The sequence below is a fragment of the Bos taurus genome, chromosome 20 (genome assembly GCF_002263795.3).
Source record: "Bos taurus isolate L1 Dominette 01449 registration number 42190680 breed Hereford chromosome 20, ARS-UCD2.0, whole genome shotgun sequence".
Taxonomy (NCBI): domain Eukaryota; kingdom Metazoa; phylum Chordata; class Mammalia; order Artiodactyla; family Bovidae; genus Bos; species Bos taurus.
Window position 1 is genome coordinate 56886413 of NC_037347.1, and position 27381 is coordinate 56913793.

At 41.3% G+C, this 27381-nt stretch overlaps 1 long non-coding RNA gene across 3 annotated transcripts in view; it reads right to left on the reverse strand.

Annotated features, from left to right (window-relative positions):
* LOC112442963 (uncharacterized) overlaps positions 1–27381 on the reverse strand; it is a 159994-nt gene that overhangs the window by 93904 nt on the left and 38709 nt on the right. For 2 of the 3 annotated variants that reach the window (XR_003031189.2, XR_009491987.1), the window contains exon 4: positions 12691–12720. This is a non-coding gene — a long non-coding RNA (uncharacterized lncRNA). Of the gene's footprint in view, positions 1–3150; positions 3480–12690; positions 12721–27381 lie in introns of those variants that run through there. The other variant, XR_009491988.1, reaches the window with a different exon arrangement.

Genomic DNA, 27381 nt, shown 5'->3' on the forward strand with positions numbered 1-27381 from the left:
TTATTTTTGAGCTTGAAATGGTTGCCAAGTTTCAAAGAGCAGTAGACTACACATCAGAAGATACTGTATCTTGTGCTGGTTTTATCACTTTCTAATCATGTGATCTTGGTAAAGGTGACAGTTTTCTCATCTGTGAAATTATTTCTGGTTTATCTGCCTCATGAGATTAACATGTGGCTTAGATGTAATTAAATAGATCAGAAAGGACATTGCAGATGGTAAAACACCATATAAATAAGGTGCATTCATCCTCATACCTTGAGAAAGGTGAGATAAATTTATGGTTAAAGAGAATAATTTCAAGTGCAAAACTCTCAAAGCAAGAAGGAGGTCAATAATGGAATGAAAATAAGAACTTAGAGGGGATAACTTATTCATTTTTTTATTTGCAGTAATTTCATTGAAAGTCACATGTTTTTAGAAGCAAAGCAAATTTCACTCAACTCAGTCAAAATGAGTTTAAATGTGATACTGTAAACAAAAGTGGTGTCCATCTGCTTGCTGCTCAAAAGCCAATAAAGAGGCAAGGATGGTGGAAAAGAAAGTTTGCTTTATCTCTAATGCCAGAAACTTGGGGCAGAAATTGGGGAAAAGACTTCTGTCCAAAGGCTGACTCCTCTTCCCACTGACAATCAGTGGGCAAGAGATTTTATGGACAGAGGAAGGGGGCTACATGAGGAAACATCACAGTCAGCTCTAGCAGTCATCTTGAAATGGGTCGTCTTGAAAGTGGATGTTGATTAGACTAAACCAGTCCCCCTTTGCCTTTGATGTGGTGGTCCATACGATGTGAGGCAGTTTTGGGTAGGAAGAAATGAAGGGAGTCCGAGGGTTGCTATTATTTTTCTTTATCCTAAGAAATGGACCTGGTGCATCTGTTGGCCTGGTTTCTGCCTCTCAAGGAAAACCTCTCAGGATGTAGCATCCATCTTGGGATTCTGAAACCACAGGTGTGAAAGTAAATGCCAGCAACTCAGTAGGGGCCACAGCGGGGAAAGAGTGAGGTGCCCAGGCTGCAAGCCAGCCTGGAACTGTGAGCCGCTGCCTACTTTTCATGCCACAGATTATGCCTGCCATGGACTGAATTATGTCTCCTCTCCAGATTCATTTGTTGAAGCTCCAACTTTCAGTGTGACTATTTTTGGAGATAAGATCTTCAGGAGAAAATTAAGGTTACATGAGTTCATAAGGGTGGGGCCCTAAGCTGATAGACTGGTGGTCTTATAAGAGGAGGAGGAGAGAGAGAGATCTCTTATTTACTCTATCACATGCACAGAGGAATTTCGTGTGAAGACATAGTGAGAAGATGGTCATAATCAAGCCAGAAAGAGAAACTCCACCAGGAACTAAGTTAGCTGGCACCTTGATCTGGGACTGCTAGCCTCCAGAAATTTTAGAAAATAAATTTCCAAGTGACTCGATCTAAAATATTTTCTTATGGCAGCCTAAGTTGACTAATACAAGACCCTATATATTGTTGAGCAAGAGAGAGAAGGATGGAGAAAAGGAAACATGAAGAAGGAAGGAAGGAGGGAATGAAGGCAGGGAAGACAAGTCAAAATTAGGAAAGAGTGATGTGGAAAACAGGGAAGCTATGTTATGTTCAAAGGATGAAATGGCTGAGAATCTCTAAATACTTACAAAGTACAAGTTCTATAAGGCTTGAAATAATTTCAGAAGATCATTGGCAACCCCAACAACTCAAATGATGTGGGTAATAATAAGATGGTGCTAGAACAAGGAATGAGTAGGAATTGGGCAAGGGAAACCAAATATTGACATTTTCTAAAAGGTTGATTGAAAAGGGAAGGTATCTAAAGAGACAAAAGGGCCAGGAAGAGTTAATCTTTAGAATGGGAAAGTCTTTTTAAAATTTTGTAGGCAGAGGATCAAGAGTCAGGAAAGAGGAAGAGACTGAAGATATAGAAAAGAGAGAATTATTTCTGGAGAATGTCTCTGAGAAGATGGGGAAAGTGTTAGGCTGAAGAAGAAAGATGTGAAGATTTTGATTTGAAGCAGAGAATACACAGTATTCTGAGATGGTGGAGAGGAGAGAAGAAGTGAGGAGTATGCTTATACAAATTAGAGGAAGGAATGGACGGCAGAAGTCAGAGAGGTGATACTATTCTTTGCCCTTAAGTAGGAGAGAATTTTGTTTGCAGAGAATGAAGGGGGCGGATGTTGGCATGGAATCAGGAGTGGCCACATTCTACATCCTCAGACATGCTCAAGCAGCTGCCTCATGGCTGACTGAAGAGTGGAATTAGCCCAGGAATGTGACCCTGTTAAGTCATGCATTTCTTCACATCCAAGTGAATGATAGGCTGCTGGAATCGCTGCTATAATTAGGTTAAAGTAAGTGCCACGGGGCCTTATCAAGATTTGCAGTGATCCCAGGAGATAAGTAACAGCATCAGTTACAAAAGTAAAAAATGAATTAATACATTAGGGATAAAAATGCAATTTTTGCAAAATTAAAAATGCATTGTATCTCTAGGGTTTGATGTCTTGTGATATCTTGTGGCTTGATTCTATCAGCCTAGTACCTGTGGAGTAATGAGCAATGTTTTGTTTGTTTGTTTTTAAATTAAATACATGGATGGTCATTTGAACATGATGTGTATGTTCCCAGGCTTCTGGCTCACGTAGACCATTTGCCTTGGCGAAAGCAGGATCTTGTCAATCCTGGTAGCACATTTAGGAAAAACAGGCAACATGGTGGTCATTAAAGAAATTTTGGACTAACTGATTGAAATATTAAAAAGTGAACATAAGAGCTAGGCATGATATTATTAGCTATTATTTTCTACTGATTTAAAGGGGGATTCCCTGATGGCTCAATTGGTAAAGAATACGCCTGCAATGCAGGAGACCCTGGTTCAATTCCTGGGTTGGGAAGATCTGCTGGAGAAGGGATAGGCTATCCACTCCAGCATTCTAGCCTGGAGAATTCCATGGACTCTATAGTTTACGAGGTCGCAAAGAATTGGACACAACTGGGTGACTTTCACTCTCATTCTACTGATTTAAGGAGCAACAACAACCCAGTTGGACCTTTCTTTTTGTACACCTTGTACTTCATTGGTTGTCTGTTGCCAAGTGAGGAATCACATCCAGGCAATAAAAATGACTGTATTATTTTCTCTCATTGTTCTGGGTGTTGACTGGGCTCAGTTAGGCAGTGTTTGCCTGGGACTGGGGACTCCTCATGCTGTTGTAGCAGGTGATGTTTGGGGCTAGAGTTACTCTGTGAGTCAGCTACTCATATATCAGGAGGTTGATGCTGGCTACTGGCTGGGACCTCAACAGGAGCTTTAGCCAGACAGTTATACCTGGCTTCTGTGTGGTCTTGCCATTTCCTCATAGCAAGGTGGCTAAGTTCCAGAACAAGTGTCCCAGGAGAACCAAGTGAAATCCATATAGACTTTCATGTCCTAACCTTGGAAGTTCCACAGCATCAATTCTGGTGTTGTCAGGTTCTAGGGGAGAAAAATAAACACATATCTCTCTACTAGGAGTGACAGCATGCCATAGGAAGAAGAAGAGTGGGTTGAGAGCTCTTGTTGCAGTCATCTTGGAAAGAATAATCTGCATAGAGCTTGACTGACAGCACGGCACTCTGTCTAGACTACAGCTCAAGGCAAACACCTTATATCTCTTCCAACCCCACTGTGCCTTTTGGAGATGTTATCTTTGGGGGCTTACTAAGGGTGCCTTCTAGGGCCATAAATGGTACTTATATATGTCATCTGACAAGTTAAATCTGGGATTATTTCTTGTCAGAGACTTTTTAAAGTAGAATTAAAGTTGTAGGGCAGTTTCAGGTTCACAGTAAAATTGAGTAGAGATTTCTCATGCAAATTCTCCCCTGACACAAGTACAATCTCCCCTTATAATCAAATTCTGCATTAGAGTAATACATTTGTTACAACAGGTGAATATACATGGATGCACAGTCACCCAGAATCCACAGTTTACATTGGGATCACTCCAGGTGTTGTGTATTCTATGGGTATGACATGTTTCCCACATTATAATACCACACAGAATAGTTTCACTGCTTATTCTTTCTTCCCTCCCTCCAACCCTTGCCAACCACTCAGACTTTTTATTAAAATGCACTGGTCTTCTTCATTGTACATTGTTAGCGGAATTACATTTTCTTTAAAAGATTCTGAACACATTGTTCTCCTGATCAACAACCTCCAGTGGATTTTCCCACTGTGTGTAGACTAATTTGAAATGATTCATTTTTTATTTTTTTGGATCCCATGTTAAATAGTTAAATTAAAGGAAAATTAGTGGTTTGACAAAGAGTGGACACTCAAAAGCAAGATTTGAGGATTACAAAATGTAGTAAAATGATATTTTTCTTCATTTTCCATCTTTCCTCTTCTGGCTGACCTCCTTCTTAGAATATATTGCACATCTAGTTTCATTCTCAGGTCCTGGCTCAAAGGAGCTAAATTAGCAGAAAGATGCCTTTGGTAAAACTAAAAAAGAGAGACACTTCAAACAATAACACCCTATGGTTGTGCTAAAAGATTTGTCTTCTAGATCCTTCATCTTGAAGCTCAGACAAGGAAAGACCATCCTTTCTATCATTGCCTCCAAAATATGGTCCTGCCCCAGATTTACCAAGACTGGAAATTTGATTATTTCCAATACCTAACAGTTTTGACTGAAGACAGAGAGTAGAAAAACTAAGATTCTTTAGAGGAGACAAAGAAATTGAGGGACCTAGAACAAGGGTCCATAAACTACAACCAATGGTCCAAATCTAGCCTGCCATCTGCTTTTAAAATAAAGTTTTATTGGCCACACCATTCACTCACCTATTGCTTATGAGTGCTTTCAGCTATGATAAAGAACGTTTGACATGTGAAACTTAAAATATTTACCATCTGTCCTTTTTCAGAAAATGTTTGCTGGCCCCTGATCCAGAAAATCATACTGAAGAGAAAAGGTACCAGTAGCTAAAGAGGAGAGACTGACTTGGGACCCTCTGAGATAGACTTATTGAAGGATGAAGCATTGTCAAGGGAAATACATGAATTGTTTGGCATCATTTTCTGGATTCTGGATAGTGTCATGGCAGTATGACACATTCTGGAAAGGGAATATATATTTATGTACTTCCAATAGTAATGCTCAAAATTCTCCAAGCCAGGCTTCAGCAATATGTGAACCGTGAACTTCCTGATGTTCAAGCTGGTTTTAGAAAAGGCAGAGGAACCAGAGATCAAATTGCCAACATCCGCTGGATCATAGAAAAAGCAAGAGAGTTCCAGAAAAACATCTATTTCTGCTTTATTGACTATGCCAAAGCCTTTGACTGTGTGGATCACAATCAACTGTGGAAAATTCTGAAAGACATGGGAATACCAGACCACCTGATCTGCCTCTTGAGAAATTTGTATGCAGATCAGGAAGCAACAGTTAGAACTGGACATGGAACAACAGACTGGTTCCAAATAGGAAAAGGAGTTCGTCAAGGCTGTATATTGTTACCCTGTTTATTTAACTTATATGCAGAGTACATCATGAGAAATGCTGGACTGGAAGAAACACAAGCTGGAATCAAGATTGCAGGGGAGAAATATCAATAACCTCAGATATGCAGATGCCACCACCCTTATGGCAGAAAGTGAAGAGGAACTCAAAAGCCTCTGGATGAAAGTGGAAGTGGAGAGTGAAAAAGTTGGCTTAAAGCTCAACATTCAGAAGACGAAGATCATGGCATCCGGTCCCACCACTTCATGGGAAATAGATGGGGAAACAGTGGAAACAGTGTCAGACTTTATTTTTCTGGGCTCCAAAATCACTGCAGATGGTGACTGCAGCCATGAAATTAAAAGACACTTACTCCTTGGAAGGAAAGTTATGACCAACCTAGATAGCATATTCAAAAGCAGAGACATTACTTTGCCAACAAAGGTTCGTCTAGTCAAGGCTATGGTTTTTCCTGTGGTCATGTATGGATGTGAGAGTTGGACTGTGAAGAAGGCTGAGCACTGAAGAATTGATGCTTTTGAACTGTGGTGTTGGAGAAGACTCTTGAGAGTCCCTTGGACTGCAAGGAGATCCAGCCAGTCCATTCTGAAGGAGATCAGCCCTGGGATTTCTTTGGAAGGAATGATGCTCAAGCTGAAACTCCAGTACTTTGGCCACCTCATGTGAAGAGTTGACTCATTGGAAAAGACCCTGATGCTGGGAGGGATTGGGGGCAGGAGGAGAAGGGGACAACAGAGGATGAGATGGCTGGATGGCATCACTGACTCGATGGATGTGAGACTGAGTGACCTCCGGGAGTTGGTGCTAGACAGGGAGGCCTGGCGTGCTTCGATTCATGAGGTCGCAAAGAGTCGGACATGACTGAGCGACTGATCTGATCTGATCTGATCTGAATAGTGACAAAAAAAATTACAAAAAGATAAGTCATCCCACCTTTTTATAGTTTTATCTCCCACTTCCTCTCGTCACATCCTTTGCACATCCCTCATGGTAGCCTTCTTAGAATGAAATCTGAGCCCTTATATTGCTGGGACTTGGTGCAAGTTCCTTCTTGGGTCTGTAACACTCTTTTACTTTGTTGAAGATCTTGGAACTTCAACTGAATGTCAAAAGGCTTTCCCAGATACCCACATTCCTACCACCCTCAAAGAGTTTGAGCTTCCTTTGCACCACTTCACATAAGTCAGTTTGTACCAGATTATTAGAACATGTCATTGTCTTTTCAACAAGATGTTGGCAACTGGAAGGCAGAAATAGGACTTTTAGTTCGCTTTCAGTGTTCAGTTTGATCTTAACAACTCTTCTAATCCCAGTCTTCTCATTAGTACAGTGCTTTATAGATTTTAAGTATTTATTGAGTTGAACATGAGGGCTTTGAAAACAGAAACTTTGTAGTTTCATTACTTTTCTTGTAAAAACCTAAAGATATTGTACTTTGGCTCAATAATATTTTGTGTAGCTGTTACAGAAATTAGAAAATATTTACTGTCTTGAACATGAGGGCTTTGAAAACAAAACTTTGTAGAAATCTAAAGAAATTCCCCTTCTTGTAGAAATCTAAAGAAAGAGTATTTTGGCTCGAGATTATTTTGTGTTTTCTTGAAAACAACAACTTCTCTTAAAAGTACTCCAGAGACCTAAAGTTTATCATTTAATGAAGAAAAGGAACCCATATTCTCAAAGCAATGGGCCAAATGGAGATTACACCTGGAGGAGGAAGCCACTGGAGAAGTAGAAGCAACTGCCCTCCCATCTTCTAAGCCAAGAGGAGACCAGCTCTGTGATTCCTTCAGCCAAGACTAAACCAGATGGAAGGCTGAGTCCAGGAAACTTGAATGGGATTTTTCTATCCCAGCAAGTACATTTTGTGCTAAGAGGAGAGAGAGGACTAATTTTGTGCTGTAAAAAAAAAAAAAAAAGGACGCCATTCAAATATAAACTAATTTCTCTCTTCAATGGTGGCTGCCGTCTTTCCCAGACTGATGTCATCATTATGGTCTCTCTGGGATTTTAACTGGCACAGGAGAAAGTGACTAATGCAACTGTATCAAAATGTTTTTTAAAAACATCATTTTAGACCTGGACAAATGATAGAAAATTTAAGTCCAAGAATATTTTTTCTTAATAAGATTACAGAAAAATAAAATAAGGAAATTATATCACAAAATGTGTTTCTACTGACTTGTAGAGTCTTTGTTGTTCTACACATCACATGTGTGTGCATGTATGTGCTCAGTCATGTCTGACTCTGTGTGACCCCATGGACTGCAGCGCTCCAGAGTCCTCTGTCCATGGGATTCTCCAGGCAAGAATACTGGAGTGGGCTGCCATTTCCTTCTACAGGAGATCTTCCCAGCTCAGGGAGCAAATCCACATCTTTTTTGTCTCCTGCATTGGCAGACAAATTCTTTACCACTGTGCCATTTGGGAAACCCTATATGCCAGATTGCAGGGAGAAATATCAATAACCTCAGATATGCAGATGCCACCACCCTTATGGCAGAAAGTGAAGAGGAACTCAAAAGCCTCTGGATGAAAGTGGAAGTGGAGAGTGAAAAAGTTGGCTTAAAGCTCAACATTCAGAAAACGAAGGTCATGGCATCCGGTCCCATCACTTCATGGGAAATAGATGGGGAAACAGTGGAAACAGTGTCAGACTTTATTTTTCTGGGCTCCAAAATCACTGCAGATGGTGACTGCAGCCATGAAATTAAAAGACACTTACTCCTTGGAAGGAAAGTTATGACCAACCTAGATAGCATATGCAAAAGCAGAGACATTACTTTGCCAACAAAGGTTCGTCTAGTCAAGGCTATGGTTTTTCCTGTGATCATGTATGGATGTGAGAGTTGGACTGTGAAGAAGGCTGAGTGCCGAAGAATTGATGCTTTTGAACTGTGGTGTTGGAGAAGACTCTTGAGAGTCCCTTGGACTGCAAGGAGATCCAACCAGCCCATTCTGAAGGAGATCAGCCCTGGGATTTCTTTGGAAGGAATGATGCTAAAGCTGAAACTCCAGTACTTTGGCCACCGCATACAAAGAGTTGACTCATTGGAAAAGACCCTGATGCTGGGAGGGACTGGGGGCAGGAGGAGAAGGGGATGACAGAGGATGAGATGGCTGGATGGCATCACTGACTCAATGGACATGAGTCTGAGTGAACTCCAGGAGTTGGTGATGGACAGGGAGGCCTGGCGTGCTGCGATTCATGAGGTCGCAAAGAGTCGGACATGACTGAGCGACTGATCTGATCTGATCTGATATGCCATATAGTTTATTGTTATCTCTAGATTTTAAGCTAATACTGGATCAGTCAGTAAAGACTAAAATGAGAAGAGGACTCAGAAGGATGGATATGAGAAGGACATTCTTGACAAAAGTAGTTGTAGTAGCAACAACAAGGGCACACTGCATTGTTCTTTATTTTTTTGAAAAAAGTGGGCAAATAGATTTTACTTTAGAAAGGTTTAATATTTAATGTAAATTTACTTATAATGCTTGGGAGAATGTTTCTTTAATAAAAAATATTTTTTCTTAAGAGTCTACTATTTTAATATTGTTTATTCCCATCACTGATTGAGTCTTAGAATATCCTCTATTATTACTCCAAAAATTATAATGCTTATTTGGGTTATAAATAAGCCAAAAATTATAATGCTTGTTTTGATGTATAGAAAAAAGAGAAAAGAGCATGGTGTATGCAAAAATAAGGCCCTGAATAGTACTCAGTTGAAGAACATCATATTGGTGTATAAATCAGAGTTCCTGGCTTGGTTCAATGAAGGTAAAGCTCAGTATCTGGGTCACAGCCAAATACTCTTTGGGAGCCACGGAGCACAGGCACTAAATTTTCCTTTACTCAAATACAAACCTGCTGCCCAGTGTTAAGCAATCTTCACTGAATTGATGTTCTTCCTCTCAACTTATTTTACTTAATCATATTTATTAGGGAAGCTTAGCACATCAAAAGCACATTTGAAAATAAGCCCATGATTAACCTTAGGGCAAAAAGTTAATGCAATGTATATTGCCAAGTTCATTAACTATCTTCTTGATGGGCTAACAGCTGTGTAATGAAGACAGTAGCCATCAATTAAATGAACAGTAATCTTGAGACAGGAGTTTTCAGCAGGGAAGTCAGCTAGGTTATGGGCATTGAGAGGCAACCACGGAATGGGCATATTTCCAAATGTTTTATGCCTTATGAGTTAGTGTTTGTGAAAAGCCTATGCAAATTGGTCCACTGGGAAAGTCAAAAGACATTTACATGGTTTGGGTGGATTTTAATAAAAACTGATTTTTAGAATAGCATGAAGCATATCATATAATTACAGACTCACATTCAAAAGTTGTTATTTATTTAAGGTATAAGCAGATGTACATAATAAAACATAAAACATTAGTTTGCAATTATCCCTACCCCTTTATACAATAGAAAGATGCCATTAAACAAGTGCAATTTTAATAGAGACAGATAAAACTCATATAAAATTAGTATGTCTTGATGAAGTAGTTAGACACTATTTTGGGGACAAGAGTTGACTAACACTTCAAAGTAAGAAAGAAATGCTCTTGAGTCTTATCTTTAACTAAGATGTATTATAACATTGCTTCTCTAGCATAGGGGTTGCTGTTGCTCAGTCATTAAGTTGTGTCCGACTCTTTGCAACCCTATGGACTGCAGCACACCAGGCCTTCTTATCCCTCACCATCTCCCGGAGTTTGCCCAAGTTCATGTCCACTGAATTGGTGATGCTATCTAACCATCTCATCCTTTGCCACCCTCTTCTTTTGCCCTCAGTCTTTCCCAGCATCAGGGTCTTTTCCAGTGAGTCAGCAGTTCACATCAGTTGGCTCAAGTATTAGAGCTTCAGCTTCAGCATCAGTCCTTCCAATGGGTATTGAGGTTGATTTCCCTTAGAATTGACCGGTTTTATCTTCTTGCTGTGCTAGGGACTCTCATGAGTCTTCTCCAGCACCACAGTTCGAAAGCATCAGTTTTTTGGTGCTCAGCCTTCTTTATGGTCCAGCTCTCACATCTGTACAGGGCTCCTGGAAAAACCATAGCTTTGACTATAGGGACTTTTGTCAGCAAAGTGATGTCTCTGCTTTTTAATATGTTGTCTAGGTTTGTCATAGCCTTCCTTCCAAGAAGCGAGTGTCTTCCAATTTAATGGCTGCAGTCACAATCCACAGTGATTTTGGAGCCCAAGAAGAGAAAATCTGTCATTGCTTCTACTTTTTCCCCATCTATTTGCCATGAAGTGATGGGACTGAATGCCATCACCTTTGTTTTTTTGAATGTTGAATTTTAAAACAGCTTTTTCACTCTCCTCCTTCACCTTCATCAAGAGGCTTTTTAGTTCCTCCTTTCTTTCTGCCATTAGAATGGTATCTATCATCTGCATATCTGATGCTATTGATATTTCTCCTGCCAGTCTTTATTCCATCTTGAGATTCATCCAGCCCAGCATTTTGCATGAGGCACTCTGTGTAGAAGTTAAATAAGCAGGGTGATGACATACAGCCTTGGCGTACACCTTTCCCAATTTGGAACCAGTCCGTTGTTCCATGTTCGTTTCTAACTGTTGCTGCTTGACCTGCATATACGTTTCTTGGGAGACAAGTAAGATGGTCTGGTGTTTCCCTCTCTTTAAGAATTTTCCACAGTTTTTTGTGATCCACACAGTCAAAGGCTTTGGTATAGTCAATGAAGCAGAAGTAGATGTTTTTCTGGAACTCCCTTTCTTTCTCTATGATCCACCAAATGTTAGCAAGTTGATTTCTGGTTCCTCTGCCTTTTCTAAACCCAGCTTGTACATCTGAAAGTTCTTGGTTCACATACTGTTAAGGCCTAGCTTAGAGAATTTTGAGCATTGCTTTGTTAGCGTGAGAAATGAGTGTAATTGTGCAGCAGTAGTTTGAACATTCTTTGGCATTACCTTTCTTTGGGATTGGAATGAAAACTGACCTTTTCCAGTCCCGTGGCCACTGCTGAGTTTTCAAAATGTGCTGGCATATTGAGTGCAGCACTTCCACAGCATCACTTTTTAGGATTTGAAACAGCTCAGCTGGAATTCCATCTCTCCACTAGCTTTATTGGTAGTCATACTTCCTAAGGCCCACTTGACTTCATACTCCAGATGTCTGGCTCTAGATGAATGATCACACCATCGTTATCTGGGTTATCTAGTCCTTTTTTTGTACTGTTCTTCTGTGTATTCTTGCCACCTCTTCTTAATCTCTTCCACCTCTGTTAAGTCTTTACCATTTCTGTTCTTTACCATGCTCATCCTTGCATGAAATGTTCCTGTGATATCTCCAATTTTCTTGAAGAGAATCTCTAGTCTTTCCCATTCTATTGTTTTCCTCTATGTCTTTGCATTGTTCATTGAAGAAGGCCTTATCTCTCCTTGCTATTCTCTGGGACTCTGCATTTAGTTGGGTATATCTTCAGTTGGGTAGGTGTTGCTGCTGCTGCTGCTGCTGCTGCTGCTGTTGCTGCTAAGTCAACTCAGTCATGTCCGACTCTGTATGACCCCATAGACAGCAGCCCACCAGGCACCCCTGTCCCTGGGATTCTCCAGGCAAGGACACTGGAATGAGTTGCCATTTCCTTCTCCAATGCATCAAAGTGAAAAGTGAAAGTGAAGTCACTCAGTCGTAGGTGTAACCACTCTTAAAACGTATAAAACCAAAAATAAACAAGGGAGACCTTATAACTTAAAACTTTTGCACAGCAAAGGAAATCATTGACAAAATGAAAAGACAACCACTGAATAGGAAAAAATATTTGCAAATGATATGATTAATAAAGAATTAATATCCAGCCTATATAAACTACTCATACAACTTAACGTCAAAAGAGACAAACAATGCAATTAAAAATGGGCAGAATAACTAAACAAACATTTTTCCAAAGAGGAAATGCAGATGGCCAGGAGGCACATGAAAAGGAGCTCAACATCACTAATCATCAGGGAAATGCATATCAAAACCACAATATGATACCGTCTCACACCCATCAGAATGACTATCATCAAAAAGAACACAAATATTGGCAAGAATATGCAGAAATAGGAACTATTATACACAGTTGGTAAGGTATAAATTGGTGAAATCTCTGTGGAAAACAATATGGAAGTTTCTCAAAAACCTAAAAGCAGAACTACTTACCTCCCAGCAATTCCACTCCTGGGTATATATCTGAAAAAAGCAAAAACATGAATTCAAAAAGATACCTGCACTCCAATGTTATAGAAACATTATTTATAAATGCCAAGATACAGAAGCAACCTAAGTGTTTATCAGCAGATAAATAGACATGGGAAATACAGCCAATATTTTATAATAACTATAAATGGCATTATAGCCAATATTTTATAACTATACAGTTATTTTAAAGTTATCTTAAAATAACTTTAAAAACTGTGAATCACTATATTTTACACCTGTAACACATAATATTGTACAGCAACCATGCTGTAATAAAAAAAGCAATATATCAAAGTACCTCTGTCTTATAGAGTTTGCAGAGAAATTGTTCAAATGGTAATAGTATTTGTTAACAGCATGTTCCTGAAGCTTATAGACACCTGCCACAAAGACCACAGAAGACCCTTTCAGTCAGTACGTTTAGAAAACCCAAGAGTTGGTTTGTGTGATGCACTCAGCACAGTTCCTGGAAAAAAGCAAGTGCTCAGGACATTTAGCTATTATCCTAATAAAAATAATGGCATAAACACTGTAGGTTTCCACCCTAAGGAATGGCCCCATAATGATGTTGATTTACTACAACATGAAAATATTATGAGAAGGAAAATAAAAGCGGTAACATTAATATTTTCCTTTGACTTTTCCCAGGGAAAATAAAATTCTATTTAGCCATTTATTGAAATTAAGAAGTTGTATTAAACCTGAGGTCATTTTATCCAGAAGAAATCCAAAGTGTTATTGGAGTCAGAATACTGATTTTATATCAAACTTTGAGAAATTGTCTCTACTGTTCCAGAAATTAAAAAAAAATGTTCTAAAATGCTACACCCCCGGGAAATCTTGGATAGATATAAAGACATTTGCATCCATCAACCACTGTTATTGAGAGCTGGCTTTGAACATGGTAGAGCTGAGCTAGGTGTTAATTTATTCACAATGAGTTAGTGAGTCCTTTCTCTTTTTTAGATGATGAAAAAACTGCGAGAATAAGGAAGCCAAGCTCCTCTCTTTCTGGGAGCTTTTGTTATGATGGGGAGTGGGAGGTTAAGAAGAGACAATATATTAATACAAATAAATAAACAATATCTCATAAACAACGGCAATATACAATAAACAAAAACAAAGAAATGAAATGAAGAAGGTAAATGCAGAGTGACCGTAGGTTTATGTGAAATGAGTAGAGTCGGTGATGATCTTGATGATGAAAGTCAGTGATGACATTTGCACACGTGCATGCTCAGTTGTGGGCTTCCCTGGTAGTGCTAGTGGTAAAGAAGCCCCTGTCAATGCAGGAGACACTTAAGAGATGTAAGAGACTTGGGTTTGATTCCTAGGTTGGGAAGATCCCCTGGAGGAGGGCATGGAAATTCACTCCAGGATTCTTGCTTGGAGGATCCTATGGACAGAGGAGCCTCGTGGGCTATAGTCCATGAGGTCACAAAGAGTCCAACAAGACTGAAACAACTTAGCATGTACACATATGTTCAGTTGTGTCTGACTCTTTGAGACCCCATGGACTTTAGCCAGCCAGGCTCCCCTGTCCATGGAATTTTCCAGGCAAGAATACTGAGGTGAGATGCCATTTCTTACTCCAGGGGATCTGTCCGACCCAGGGATGAAACCTATGTCCCTGTGTCTCTTGCACTGGCAAGTGGATTCTTTTACCACTGAGCCACCTGGGATGCCTGATGACATTTGAGCTGAGACCTGAATGCTGAGAAGGAAGCCAGTGACCATGTTAAGATCTTTGGAAATAATATTCCAGGAGAGAGGTCAGTATGAGGAACAGTCTCCAGAGATGGCTTCTGTCAATTCCTTCCCTTCCTATGGGCAAGCCCCTCCTACTATCCAGAGGCAATCTTCCTTTCCTTCACTGGTGGATGCAAAGATGTGCCCATTCCAGGTGGCACTAGTAGTAAAGAGTCCACCTGCCAATGCAAGAGATGCGTGTTCGATCCCTGGGTCAGGAAGATCCTCTGGAGAAGGAAATGGCAACCCACTCCAGTATTCTTGCCTGGAGAATCCCATGGACAGAGGAGCCTGGTGGGCTACCTCCCATAGAGTCACCCATTCCAAGCCTATTTTTCAAGAAGCTTCGTAGCTTTTGCTTTCCCTCTTTGAAGCCAGCTGCTTTTTACAAAGTTCAACTACTCTGAACCTGCCATGGTGTTTGGAAGCCCAGACTACAAAAGGGGCTACCCTGAGCACCATCTGGATGAAGACTTCATCAGCTTTCCAGCCCAACCCAGTTGAATGCGACCAAGTGAATATGGACACAATTGATACAGAAGAGAAGAACTACCTAGCTGAGGTCAGTCAGTCCACAGAATTGCAAAAATGAATAAGATGCTGCTATAAGTTACCGCTTGGATAACAAAAGCAATCAAAACAGAATAGCCTCGGGTTTTCTTTATAGGGTGACTAAATTCTCAAAGCTCAGAGTAGTGGGTGATAACATCTCCCTGGGTTCTAAAGTCAGATACTAGAAAATCCCCCACCAGACTTGCTAGGAGGTGCGCGAGTCACTCATACAAGCAGCTTGTTTGAAAAATTGCTCAAGTCATTGAGTGCAACAGGCTCTCAAGTGTGGGAAGAAAATGTAGTGGTACTTCCTTTCTCTTTCTCTGTGGGTAGAAGGGAATCATCTGGTCCTTCCTCTAAGTCACATGCAAGAGGCAGCAATTGAACATTTTTTGTGAGGGTAGAGGGGGGACAGGGGTGTTTGCAAGCAAGGAAAACTGAAATTATATTCCCTCTTTCAGGACTTGCTTATGGAAGTGCAGAGACCAACTTACCATCAAAGAAAAGTAACGGAAGTTTCTGGAGAATCTGAGATTCGGGTGACAAAGAATGGATTGCCCAAGTTTTGGCTGGAAAAGTTTGAAGATAGGAAGCTGGCTAGGGAAGAAACTGACCTTGGCAGAGTCAAAGGAGAGGGAGGAGGGCAAACCAGGGCAGCTCAGTGTGGTACCAGGGTGGGACAGGTCTGGGAGGACCTTCACCCACAGGCTGCCTGTGTGCCTGCCTGTGACAGGAAGATCCCAAGGGTGTGCATGGGATCAGGGAGCAGGGGACACAGGTCTGAATAGCTGCTTCAAGAATGCATGGCTTGTGAACACAGCGAGGGAAGGAGAGGGTAGGAAAGTTGGGAAAGTAGCATTGACATACATACACTGTCATGAGTAAAATAGATAACTGGTGGGAGCTGCATATCACAGGGAGCCCAACCTGGTGCTCTATGATGACCTAGAGGGGTGGGGTGGGGGAGGGGGTAGACTCAAGAGGGAAGGGCTATATCACACACATATATATATATATGTGTAATTATGACTGCTCTGCTTTGCGATACTGCAGAGACCGCACAGCATTGTAAAGCAATTATCCTCCAATTTAAAAAAGAGAGAGAGAATAAAAAAAGACAACAACCAAAAAGGAATGCATGGCTCACATCAGGGAGCAGCGCTGCAAGGAGGTAGCTGTGGTGGGCAGTGATGGGGGTGTCTCTGAAGAACATATGTTGAGCCTGCAAGGAAGAGTGAACACTTGAGTGTCAGCCTTGACAGAGGGTATTTGAAAGCCAGAGATATATCAAGCTAGGGCTACACAGGTCTGTAAACCAGTCATAGCATCCTTCCCGCAAATTCCTCCCCACTGTCCCCAACCAGAGAGGCCAGATGCCACTGCAGGGGAGGAGGTGAAATGAAGTTGGGATGGGGGAGTGGCAAATGAAGGGGAAGGGCTGATTTCTGCAGAGGAACAGATGACTAGGCAGTGTGAACATTGGCAGTGAGAACACATTCTTTATTTGGAAAATGGCTTTCCTGGTGGCTCAGTGGTAAAGCATCCGCCCACAAGTGCAGGAGACACGTTCCCATGGGTTTGATCCCTGGGCTGGGAAGAACCTTTGGAGGAGGAAATGGCAACCCACTCCAGCATCTTGCCTGGGAAATCCTGTGGACAGAGGAGCCTGGCGTGCTGCAGTCCATGGGATCACAAAGAGTCGGATGCAACTCAGTGACTGAACAACAGAAAGCTAAGAGCACTGTCTGGCATTGTTTTAACTTGAAGGGAGGAGCAGATCTCAGCGCAGTGTCTGGAGAAGAGTACAGCTCTTTTTTGACTTTACTCTCCCTCTCAAGTTTAGAGCACTCAATGACAAGCTCAAAAGTCCTTGGGGAGAAATAGGTTTCCTGGGGTTCTGAAAGAAGGCATCTGTGGCGGGAAAATGATGAGCAAAAATTAAGGGGAGAATGGTGTGAAATGAGGCTGGAGCAGGGAGGTGGGCAGAGGTTTGGTCCTGTGTTCTTTGGCAGACGTATCTGGATCTTGTTCTCAGTATTTCAGGAAGCTACCAGAGGGGTCTAGGCAGGGAAGTAAGAGGATCTCATTTTTATTTTTCAAAAAAACTTCTGGATGTTCTTTGGGGAATTGGGAGGGAAGAGGCTGTCCGAGGCATGGAGGGGAGGCATGAAAGATACTGAATTCTCTCTGTCATGTTTTATGACAGAATTTTGCCCTTCACAGCAGTGGGAGAGGTAAGGGAGAGATATATTAGGTTTCGTTATTTGTGGAACTAAAGGCCATCCAGACAGGTGGGGGTCGGCCTAGTGTTACTTTTCAGAGCTCTAGACTGAATATATAAGCAGCTCTCAGGCCCCATCGTGTATATGAATCACGTGGGAAGTGATGGATATGCAAATTTCTGAGTCTCCTCTGAGCTCTTCTGAGTCAGCAGGCCAGCTGGGGCCCTGGACCCTGTAGGTTCTCAGGCAGGTAGTTTAGGGATCCCGAAAAACCCCGAATCTTTGCCCTGAAAGGATCTCCACTTCTCTTGCCCTGAAAGGATCTCCACTTCTCTGCAATTTTGTTTTCCTCAAATGTCCATTTCACTCTGCAAGTCAACATGCATTAAACATTTCACTAAATTCTATTTTGTCACCTCTTTTTTTTTTTTTTCCTCACCCCTGGAGCTTTAAACACTTCTCAGACTAGCTTTTTTCCTTTCCTCTTTCTTTGTCTCTCTTTTTAATTTTCCTCCTCAAAGAACAGAATTCCAGGTGCCTAAGTCCTTTTCAACTGTTTGTGAAGGAATGAGGTACTTAACATGCAAAACATGAAAAGGACAATGTATCTATTACAAGCAGAACAATTTAGAGATGGAAGTGGGTTAGTGATATAAATAAAGGATCCGTTTTCTCTAGGAAACAACAGAGACAGAGTAGCCAACGTTTCCCTCCCATAACCAAAGACATTTTAGGAGAAGAGAGTTCTGAGTCATCGGCAATAAATGGTAAATGAAAATATACAAGTGTCTTTATCAGGCATTTTCATTTAAAAAGTGAGAAACACCCCTAAGGCAACAGATACTTAATGCTGTGCTGTAGAACCTGATTGTAGGATAGCTTGGTTTTTTACTTACAACGAAGTGGAATTTTCTCCAGGTGTCTGGATAACCTTGATGTAGCATGAAATGTACGATTCAGTCATATCGGTAATAATAGCTCAGATGGTAAAGAATTCGCCTGCAGTGTGGGAGAGCTGGCTTCAATCCCTGGGTCAGGAAGATCCCCTGGAGAAGGGAATGGCTAGCCACTCCAGTATTCTTGCCTGGAGAATCCCATGGACAGAGGAGCCTGGGGGGCTACAGTCCATGGGGTCACAAAGAATCGGACACGACTGAAGTGACTTAGCATGAATGCAAACAGCTTTTTGTTTTTGTTTTTCCACAAAAGCAAGTCCAAATGACACGTGAAGAACAAAATATTTTTCTAACCAAATGTATGTAAAAAAAAAAAATAAAAAAAATTAGTTCTATCTATTCAAAGCACTTGATAAAAAAAATAAACATGAACCTCAGAAAACCATCATGTATGAGTGAAAAACAAAATTTTCTTCTCTGGATGATTGCTTTCCTAGACCCAAAGACACCGCTAAGTCAGTGCAGACAAGTTCTCAAAGGAAATGTGTTCATCCATACTGAGACTAGATTGACATTAAACCGCTTACCAAAAACATGGCGCTTGCCACACTTGGAGAGCTGGTAAGGTACGTTGTAAAACCATCTGAGGTACCCAATCGTTTGTCCCACACAGCTGTGCCTCAGACAGGGAGACGTGTGAACTGCATGTCTTAAGCTGAAAAGAATTCAATATGCCTTGTGTAACTGCTTCTTTGATTGCTACACATAGCATACAAGTGGAAAGCAAGTGGGCATTCTGTCATTTCTGTTTCAGTAAGCTGGAACAATACCCATCTCAAACAGAACTAAAGCAAGTCACTTCTCAGTTGTGGGCCAAAAGCTGGAGCATTCGCGGATACACATCTGGAATACATCAGCAAGTTTAGGGCACGGACTGCGTAGTTGTGGTGCTCAGGCTTAGTCGCTCCGTGGCATGTGGATCTTAGTTCCCCCATCAGGGATGGAACCCACACCTCCTGCATTGCAGGGTAGATTCTTAATCACTGGACCACCAGGAAAGTCCTTATATTAGCAAATTTTATATGGGGAAAAATATTTCCCTAAGTAAGAAATCCTTGTTAATGTGACTGAATTCCAAAGTAGAAAATGGAATGTTTTGATGTTTATATCTTCAGAAAAGGAGATTACTACTGCCCTTTCTTGAAGAAGGCATTTCTTTAAGGCAAAAAATGGATGTCTGATAAAAAGTTTTATTAATGTGAAACCATTGTTGTCTCAGATGTTATGTGGAGATACAGTGTTAAGGGAAGAAGGAAGACATTTGATGAGCTAATCAAGTGAGAAAAAATTCCCAATTTCTAAATTTGTTGTTATTTAGTCACTAAGTCGTGTCTCTTTTGTGACCCCATGAACCATAGTCTGCCAGGATCCTCTGACCATGGGATTTCCCCAGCAAGAATACTGGGATGGGTTAACATTTCCCCCTCCAGGGAATCTTCCCGACCCGGGGATTGAACCCCAGTCTCCGGCATTGACAGGAGGATTCTTTACCACTACTGCTGCTGCTGCTGCTAAGTCACTTCAGTCATGTCCGACTCTGTGCGACCCCAGAGATGGCAGCCCACCAGGCTCCCCCGTCCCTGGGATTCTCCAGGCAAGAACACTGGAGTGGGTTGCCATTTCCTTCTCCAATGCATGAAAGTGAAAAGTGAAAGTGAAGTCTCTCAGTCGTGTCCGACCCTCAGCGACGCCATGGATTGCAGCCTACCAGGCTCCTCCATCCATGGAATTTTCCAGGCAGGAGTACTGGAGTGGGGTGCCATTACCACTAAGCCACCAGGAAATCCCAAACTTCTTAATAATTATTTATAAAAGATAGTTTGGCGACTGAGTGAAAATAGCCTAAAGACCTACATTATTTCAATGGCATTAAAATCCAAGGTGAGTCAAAAAAGACTATGATGATTGATCTATTATCTCAAAGTAATGTCTCTGCTACAATTTGCTTGATAGTTTTTACAAACTCCTAGAAAAGTATGCAATTTGGAAAAAAAGAAATTGACATGTCTGGATGATGTGTAGAAGGATTATGTCATTCATTTCTTTCTTAGAAGAAAATCTTCGGGACCATAATGGTTTTTAGTTTAGTGGTATCAGATTGATCGAGTCATTGGAGGACAAATTTTCAATTGAAAAAGGAATTTGTTGGGTCTGGTTAATTAATACACTAGGCTCTAGATTACGAAGGGGCAAAACAGGCTCTAACATCAGAAAAGGGCCTCTCTGGGAACACACTTCATTACCTTCATGTCTATGGAATGCTTGCAAAACGGCACACAACCTTCAGCAAGGAGGAAATTCTTTGACTTGGTCGTTTACATCATTGTCTTTGGGGGAGGGAGGTAATCGCACTTTGTCCATCTCTGTTTCCCTTAGTGCACATGAAATTCCCTTCAAATATTCACCTTTTAAAAAATATTTGTTTGCCCTTCAGCTTAAAAATCACATAAAAGACAGGCAATAGAAAGCAACAATACAAAGACTGAGACTTTTAAATCACACACCCAAAATACACTCTTTCTTTCATATCCCATGGTTTAAAATGATATGTGGTATCTGATGAGTGGATAGAAATTTTGTGTCATCTAAAAAAGTTCAAGGACTTATCTTGCCAGGGAAGCCAGTGGATAAAAGAGAGAAACGACTGTTTAATTTTGTTTGTTTTTGTAGCTAAATAAAGTGATTGTCCTAGATATGTTCAAATTTACCATCTGGCTCTCACTCCATATTCTCTTGGTTTAGAAAATCGCTGGATCCAGGACTGCCTATTAGGCTATTCTGATTAAGAAGATACGGGAGGACAGATGGTAGCATTATATAGTGGAGGAAGTGATGGGGGACAGTGAACTACTTAAAATGAATCCTCTGCAGGCGTAGAGGCTGTCACATTGTTGGTAGAGACTCTAAGTTGAATGTCATGTCTAGAAAAATGGCCGTGCAAAAATCATCACTAACAGAAGGTAAAAATGTTTGACAATGATGTAAGTAATTAAAAAATTAAAGAACCTAATTATGTGTGGATCATTATTATTATTATCATTTGTTATGGTTAGTACTTTATGAGAATGTATGCATTGAAAGTGAAGTCGCTCAGTTGTGCCTGACTCTTTGTGACCCCATGAACTGTTGCCTGCCAGGCTCCTCCGTTCATGGGATTTTCCAGACAAGAATACTGGAGTAGGTAGCCATTTCCTTCTCCAGGAGATCTTCCTGACCCAGATATCGAACCTGGGTCTACTGCACTGTAGGCAGACTTTACTGTCTGAGCCACAAAGGAAGTCCAAAGTGAAAGTCACTCAGTTGTGTTCGACTCTTTGTGACCCCATGGACTATACAGTCCATGAAATTCTTCAGGCCAGAATACTGAAGTGGGTAGCCATTCCTTTCTCCAGGGGATCTTCCCAACTCAGGGACTGAACGTAGGTCTCTCGCATTATAGGTGGATTCATTACCAGCTGAGCCACCAGGGAAACCCAATGTATGCATTGGGATTGCACTAATTCCTTTAAAAATTTTTTAATCTATTTTTATTGGGGTATGGTTGCTTTATAATGTTGTGTTAGTCACTCAGTATACATATATCCCCTCCCTCTTGACCCTCCCACTGCCACTCCCAGCATCCCACCCAACTAGGTCTTCACAGAGTACAGGATTGCACTAATTTCTGACATGCACTACTTCATTCATCCTTCAAAAAACCCTAAGAATTGAGACTCTAGAGTTCTGCATCTTGTCCAAGGTCCGACAACTAATAAGAGGCTGAATGGAAGACATGGAACCACTCTGATTTTGAAGCTGTTATGGTCTAAGCACACTGCTTTCTGTAACTTTGAATAATTGGGAATGCAGCCAGTTTATATTTATCTGTTTTGCTCCTCCATTCAATTTGCTTTCCCAATGTCAGTCCTCTCCTTCCATTGATCCATGCCTTCAGCTTATCTGTGATAGAGGGAGTTCCAAGTGATAATACATCCAGTACTATATCTGATGTTAACTACAAACTGGCACTTGCCATCTACTCTATAAAGATTAAATCACATGCTGCTTCGGCTGCTGATTTTCAATACCACCTTAAAGGGGTTCAGGTTGGAGAGCAGAATCAAGGCACTCTGTGCTGGGTAGGGGGACAGCTGGCAGAACAGGTTTTCAGAAATTAGTAATTAGATATTTTCGGGAAACAATTTTAGGAGCCCAATTCCTTTATCTCCTTCTATCTAGTTCAGTTCAGTCACTCAGTTGTGTCCAACTCTTTGCAACCCCATGGACAGCAGCACACCAGACTTCCCTGTCCTTCACCAACTTCCAGAGCTTGCTCAAACCCATGTTCATTGAGTCAGTGATGCCATCCAAGCATCTCATCCTTTGTCATCCCCTTCTCCTCCCGCCTTCAATCTTTCCCAGCACCAGGGTCTTTTCCAGTGAGTTGGCTCTTCACATCAGGTGGCCAAAGTATTGGAGCTTCAGTTTCATCATCAGCCCTTCCGATGAATATTCAGGATTGATTTCTTTTGGGGTTGATTGGTAGAAAAGCACTAAAATCATTCATGGTGACTACTGCCCCATGTGAGTAGCAGAAACCTTCTGCAAAAGATATGTGCCTGACTGCATGTCCTCCTCCTGCACCAAAAGCACCTGTATACTCATCTCCCCCCTGCCTCTTTGGAGCACTTTCTCAGAGCTATCTGAAATGCTGTTTCCTGATCAACAGTCCTCATTTTGCCCCTAATAAAACTTAACTTACAACTCCCATGTTGGGCATTTCTTTTAAGTTGACAAAATTCCAGTTGCTGTCTCACCAATCCGCTACACGTCCCTTCCCTATGCCACCTCCTTACTTGCTGAAAACAGCATTGATCATTTTCTAGCCCATCTCAGTTCTAACACGCATGATTAACTTTGCCATTACCCTCAGGTCTTTTAGGACGTTAGTATTTGACTGACTTCACTCATCCTTCGACAGTTCATGTTTTGAATTATTTTTCAGTTCTCAGCCATATTAGATGGTAGCTTGCTAAGTTGAATTTCATGTACTCTGTGGTTTTTCTCCTCAATTTACTCCTCTGTCATTGTTTCAACTCCCAATTTAAAATCACATTTCATTACTGTGGTATTTTCACATTCGTCTAGGTTGTCAACAAAGATGTTAGAGCAGCAGACCTTCAAAGTGACCGCTTGGTTCCTGTTTGTATATTCATTCAGGAAACCCACCCAGGAGGAGCTTAGAGTGAATACAAACTGTGAAATCTTATTGCAAGAAGCTTCTTAACTTGCTATCAAGGGTCAAAATAATTCCATATGTAGTAATCAAATGGAAAATGGCTTGGACTAGAACAAGGAGTAAGAAGTAGAAAACTTAAAGAAGAGGATGAAATAATTTTAGTTCTAGTTGCTAGAGATGACATAGGAGAAATCTATAGTATCTAGAATAATACAGTCACACCGGAGGTTAAATCCTCAACATATGAGTTTGGAGGACATAATTCAAGCTATAACACCTCCAAACCTGAGATCTAGTCTGCTATAAACGTGCTCCTATTTACCTCTCTCTAATGCAGGGGATCGCAAGAGTCGGACACGACTTAGTGACTAAACCATCACCATCACCATCACCAGTGCTATAGTCACAACCCCATTTAAAGGGCTAAGAGGTAGAGACTCCATGTGCTGAACACTGTCTATCACCTCTTTGCAGAAACACCGGATTTCAGAAGACAATGAGGTATTTCTTAGCCTCAGGAGCCTAGGGAGACACCCCTACCTGAGCCTGTGCTGCCCGACGGTTTACTCAAGAAAGCACAGTCTGAAGTAGAGCCAAGCAGATCCCTTAGCCACAGGGCCGAGTTGCATAGTGTTCCCTAAAATTCTTGTCCACCCAGAGGAAACTGTTCTTGCAGGTACAGCCAAGTTAAGATGAGGGCGTTCTGGATTAGGGTGGGCCCTAAGTCCCATAACTGATGCCATCACAAAGAGAGGGAGACACAGACACACAGAGAGTGAAGACAAGCTTGTGAAGGTGGAGGGAGAAAGTAAAGTGATGCTGCTGCAAGCCAAGGAATGCCAAGGATTACTTGCAGCCCTCTGCAGAAAAGTTGATGATTTCTTTTTGCCCTCCTCATGTTCCTATCCAATTTGCAAGGAACTCTCATCAAGTGTCCTTCTAAGATATGACCTAGACCCAGGCATTTCTTGCTGTTTCTATTCCTGTTGACCTCATCTAAGCCATTATCAGCTTTCATTTAAGCTGTTGTGATGGTTTCTTAATTTATATCTCTGCTTTCACTCGATAACTTATGATTCATCCTCTGCACAGTGGCCTGTGGGATTTTTAAAAATTTAAAGCTGATCTCATCATTTCCCTTCTTAAGACCCTACATAGGGTTCCTATTGTAATAGGACAAAATCCAATCTCTTTTCCTGCTCAGGAAGCCCACTTTCTATGAGCTGCTCTCAGCTCACACTTCCACTGTCACTTCATGTGCTATCTGCTCATCCCTGACATTCCAGTCACATCTGCCTCCTTCCACATTAAAATACCTATTTCCTCTGCTGGAAATGTTCTTTCTCCCAAGTCTTCACTTGCCTGCTTTCTACTGCCATGCATACTTGCTTAATTTAAATATCACATTTTTGGAGAAATCTCCTCTGGTCACACAATTTTATGGCAGAAAGTGAGGAGGAACTCAAAAGCCTCTTGATGAAAGTGAAAGTGGAGAGTGAAAAAGTTGGCTTAAAGCTCAACATTCAGAAAACTAAGATCATGGCATCCGGTCCCACCACTTCATGGGAAATAGACGGGGAAACAGTGGAAACAGTGTCAGACTTTATTTTTCTGGGCTCCAAAATCACTACAGATGGTGACTGCAGCCATGAAATTAAAAGACTCTTGCTCCTTGGAAGGAAAGTTATGACCAACCTAGATAGCATGTTCAAAAGCAGAGACATTACTTTTGCCAACAAAGGTTCGTCTAGTCAAGGCTATGGTTTTTCCTGTGGTCATGTATGGATGTGAGAGTTGGACTGTGAAGAAGGCTGAGCGCCAAAGAATTGGTGCTTTTGAACTGTGGTGGTGGAGAAGACTCTTGAGAGTCCCTTGGACTGCAAGGAGATCCAACCAGCCCATTCTGAAGGAGATCAGCCCTGGGATTTCTTTGGAAGGAATGATGCTAAAGCTGAAACTCCAGTACTTTGGCCACCTCATGTGAAGAGTTGACTCATTGGAAAAGACTCTGATGCTGGGAGGGATTAGGGGCAGGAGGAGAAGGGGGCGACAGAGGATGAGATGGCTGGATGGCATCACTGACTCGATGGACGTGAGTCTGAGTGAACTCTGGGAGTTGGTGATGGACAGGGAGGCCTGGCGTGCTGCGATACATGGGGTCGCGAGGAGTCAGACACGACTGAGCAACTGATCTGATCTGATCTGATATATATACACACATATATACACATATATCACAGTTGAATATTATTCAACCATAAAAAATAATAAAATGCTGCCATTTGCAGCAACATAGTTAGACTTTGAGATTATCATACTAAGTGAAATAAATCAGACAGAGACAAATATCATATGATATCACTTATATGTGGAATCTCAAAAAAAATATGAATAAACATTTTCAAAATAGAAATAGACTCATAGACAGAGAAAACAAACTTATGGTTACCAAAGGGAAAGAGGGGCAGGGGTAAATTAGGCATATGGGTTTAAAGGACACTGCAGTATATATAAAGTATGTAAATAATAAGTTACTTCTCTGATAGCTCAGTTGGTAAAGAATCCACCTGCAATGCAAGAGACCCTGATTTGATTCCTGGGTCAGGAATATCTGCTAGAGAAGGGATATGCTACCCACTCCAGTATTCTGAGAATTCCACGGACTGTATAATCCATGGGATGGCAAAGAGTCGGACATGACTCAGCGACTTTCACTTTCACTTTCAAACAATAAGGATTTACTGCATAGCACAGGGAACCATATTCAATATCTTGTACTAAACCATAATGGAAAAGAATCTGAAAAAGATTATATATCAGATCAGATCAGATCATTTGCTCAGTCATGTCCGACTCTTTGCGATCCCATGAATTCCAGCACGCCAGGCCTCCCTGTCCATAACCAACTCCCGGAGTTCACTGAGACTCATGTCCATCGAGTCAGTGATGCCATCCAGCCATCTCATCCTCTGTCGTCCCCTTCTCCTCCTGCCCCCAATCCCTCCCAATATATATAAAACTGAATCACCTTGATGTACATCTGAAACTATTACAATACTGTAAATCAATTATAATTCAATTGAAAAAAAGTAGCCACCATCTTGACCCATCACATAAGGTCTCTAAAGAGCACTTTGTCACTGTCTGACATCTTTTTTATGTATTTGTTTTCTTGTTTTCCTGCTTTACCTGTAATGTAAGATCCACGTGAACAGGTAAGATTTCTGTTCATACAAACAATATGAACACGGAGTGACACAGAGTAGCTTTTAAGTAAATATTTCTTGCATGAGTGAATGAATGTAGGGTGAAGAAATTGTCATGACTGTATTCATGGAGGTTGCCAAGATCATTCAAACTTCCATTCACATCTGCGTGATTACAGAAAGCATGGGCATGTAGGCTAGTAACACATAAGAAAACTGCAGTAAGATGGTAATGACTAACTTCTTTCTTTCATTGAGACGATCTCCTATAGCCAGCCCTCAGCTTTGCCAGCGACCATTAAATTATCCAGTTTTGCAGCTTATTCTTTCATCACCCTGAATGTTTCATGTATTCAACCCTAATAAGTTATCAGCCTTGCCAAGTTATACAGTTTTGCCTGCCTCAAGGGCTAAAAGATAATTAAAAATATGTAAAATACACAAGTGATATTATGTGATAGATTCCACAGGACTGGGAAACACTTTCCTTGACTGCTCAATGATGCCTCAATTTCCTTTACCCGTAAAAGCTTTGCATTTGAAATCAGAGATAAACTTTCCAGATAAAAGACCCAGGAGGAGGCTCTGTGGGCAAGCACTTCTGTGGTATCTGAAGAGGGGGATGGGGGAAACCACTTTTCAGGGCAAAAGTTGAAGGAGATCAGTTTCTGCCTCTGGCTTTCTTTGCAGTTCTGGTAAAAAGGTGTAAATGTGGGTCACCAGAGCTCTATAATTCTGAATTGTTGGCA